Here is a 2,811-nt window from a genome sequence, read left to right as displayed (position 1 = left end):
AGACCGGGACGCTTTTGATCTTCTATTCTCTAAAATTCAGGCTTCGGCGTCTTCCTTATCACGGCTAGAGCCAGCTGAATAGTTGTCTTGGCATCATTTTGAGTTAGTTGGTGGCTTCGTCTATTCTTCGGTGTTAGCTCTTATCTTATTTTCGGCCTGCATGCCGTGATGGTGGCATGTGTGCCCTGTACCCTGTACTCCAGTACTTTCGTTATGCTCTTGGACGTGGCCGTTGCTGTGTGGTTTGTCTGAAACGCTGTCTGATGGCTTTATTTATAAAGTCGGGCTCATGTCTCTTGTCTACAAAAAAGTAACGACGATGCATTTGGTGGAAGAGTTGTGAAATGATTTCCGGCTACGAAATTATATATCTATAATTCCAGGGATACAACAACCTGGAGTAAGTTTTTAGCTCAACCGAAGAGCTTGAGACCAAGAGGCACGTCTTCGCAGTGGCGCAGGAACGGCACACGCTTCACGGGGTCCTCCAGATGCCGCAGCCCGGCCCCCTACTAGCACGTGAGCAATAACGGTTGCGGATGCATGCAGGGCTCCACAGACGGCGGCCTCACGCACGCCACATCGGCCCTCATCTTGCTCCGGTTCACCGGCAACAGCATCCACGGCCGAATCCCAGCCAGCGCCTGCGCGACGTACCCGAACGTGGACCACCCCGTCGTCACCATCCTGTCGCAGAAGCTCAACAGGTAGATCTCCGCCAGGGCACGCTCGTTGTGTGCCCGCGCGTCCGACTGCTGCTCCCCGTCGTGGCTCGGCTGGTGCACCGACACCACCACGTCGCCGGCCACCGTGGCGTTGGTGTAGTACATGGCGTGCAGCTTGTCATGGTACTCAGGCTTCAGGGAAAGCATCAGGACTGCGACGTCCTTGTTCTTCTTCTTCTTCTTCGCCTCCGCCGTCGGTGGTTCGCTGGTGGCTAGTACCTGCGGCAAAAGATGATGCTCCCGCGCGCACCGGAGGATCTGTTCGAACATGATCTCGGGCGGCTCCGGGAAGATCTGCTTGTTACGCACATGCATGCCGAGACGCTCGTCGGCACCGGCGAGGTACCCCTCAAAGAACCTGTCCACCATCCCCCACACCCGGTTCCTCGGGCGGAGGAGGTACCTGCCAAGATGGTGGAACACCGCCCCTTTCGCCCGGAACATCCGGTCAAGCTCGCGGCGGTACATGGGCATCATGAACAGTGCCACCGCAAAGTAGTTGTCGGACTTGACCACCATCCAGTCAAACTTGTTGATCAAACGGTGGTCCTCGTCGCAGAACGTGTGGTTCTGGAGCCGGAGCTTGACGCTCGCGGTGAGAAGAAACACGGTCTCCAGGTGGAGGTAGACGTAAGCCGGCAGCACCTGCGCGCGAGCGCCGTCACCGTAGCCATAGCGGATGATGTTGTTATGGAGCATGTTGACGTAGCTCTCCTTGGAGCGGGAGGATAAGGTGGCGGCGTCGAGCTTGTGGGGGAAATTGGCCGGCGGGAGCAGCCACGTGGTCCCGGGGAAGGGCTCGCAGAAGAGGCCCTCCATCTTCGGGGGCTCATGGACGAGGAGGATGCGGTCGGTGAGGAGCGCGTATAGGAAGGTGGAGACGAGGCTGAGCATCCGGTTGCCGAGGCCCTCGGTTGGGATCCACACCACGTACTTGCATGTATGATGATGATCGCCGGCGGCGGCGTGGTCTGCGTTGCGGGCGGCAGACCGGAGCCTCGAAACGGCGCCGCGGTAGAGCGTCGTGCGCGGGCCGCACCGACGGTGGTTGGCCTCGTACCGCCTTAGCCTCTCCACCAGGTAGGGGGCACAGGGAATCGAGTGGGCTTCCAGCGCCTGGAGGCCTCGTGCCGGCTGAGGCACGCTGCCGGATTGTTGTCTTCCAAGTTCGGGGAGAGGAGCCGGTCGGGCGCCACCGCGTTGCCGCCAGGCCCGCCATCTGCTGCGTACGCCCTTTGCTGCCACCAGATCAGAGGGTCGGTGGCGCCGAAGTGGGAGGAGAGCACGAGCAGGTGCGTCAACGCGACCAACAAGAAGATGATGATGATGGCAGTCGAACTGGCTGCATCCCGACGTTTCTCTCTCGCCTCCGCCGATCGACCTCGCAGATCTCCTTCCATTATCACATCTATATAAATATAGTTGATTCGCTGCCGAATGGAGGCAAGAGACATCATCCTTTTTGCATACATATAGGGCAAAATTACTTGTCCGATAGGATTCGAAAGGGGGAAGTAATTATTTGCTCCCTATTCTGTCTAGGAACGTTACTGCTTTCCTCTCTTTTCTACCTTTGGATTTGGAATAGTCTGACCCTCCGAGTTATTACGTAAGATCCAGCTAATTACTACTCCAGCAATATACCCACCCTGTGCGAAAGCTGGAGCATTGACCGGGAGCACGCGGGTCCAGGTGCACGCGAATCATGTGCTGCCGATTTACACCAAGATTCATGAAATGGGTTATGTGTACATAACGTATGTTTGGTTGCCCACATGCAGTCCAAGCACCCCCGTACGGGATGTGTGTGGCCGGTTTGGTTGGCTGGGCTGCATGCGATTCATGGCCCGCACGAAACTTAAAGCAGGCCTAAGCCTGGCCCGGCGGAAACTGCCGAATCGGCAGTTTCTCGCGAGCCTGGCTCGGGGCAGCCACGCGTGCGAGGAGGTTTCACACCTCGAACAGCGCGGGAGACGGAGGGGACGTGTCATAACTCCCCTCCCACTCTCCTATCACCGCTCCGCACTGTTCCCACCGCTAGCACGCCTCACCGCCCCTCTCTCTCCTCTCCTCCGATGGATCCGCC

The 2,811-nt window shown here is 58.1% G+C and overlaps 1 pseudogene; it reads right to left on the bottom strand.

Moving 5' to 3' along the window:
- Nucleotides 1–413: 413 nt before the first annotated feature.
- On the bottom strand, nucleotides 414–2,125 carry LOC119292618 (annotated as a pseudogene).
- Between the last annotated feature and the right edge of the window lie 686 nt (nucleotides 2,126–2,811).

This window comes from Triticum dicoccoides, chromosome 4B (assembly GCF_002162155.2).
Source record: "Triticum dicoccoides isolate Atlit2015 ecotype Zavitan chromosome 4B, WEW_v2.0, whole genome shotgun sequence".
Taxonomy (NCBI): domain Eukaryota; kingdom Viridiplantae; phylum Streptophyta; class Magnoliopsida; order Poales; family Poaceae; genus Triticum; species Triticum dicoccoides.
Note: the sequence above shows the minus strand (reverse complement) of the source record. Positions and strands in the feature narration are given on the sequence as shown.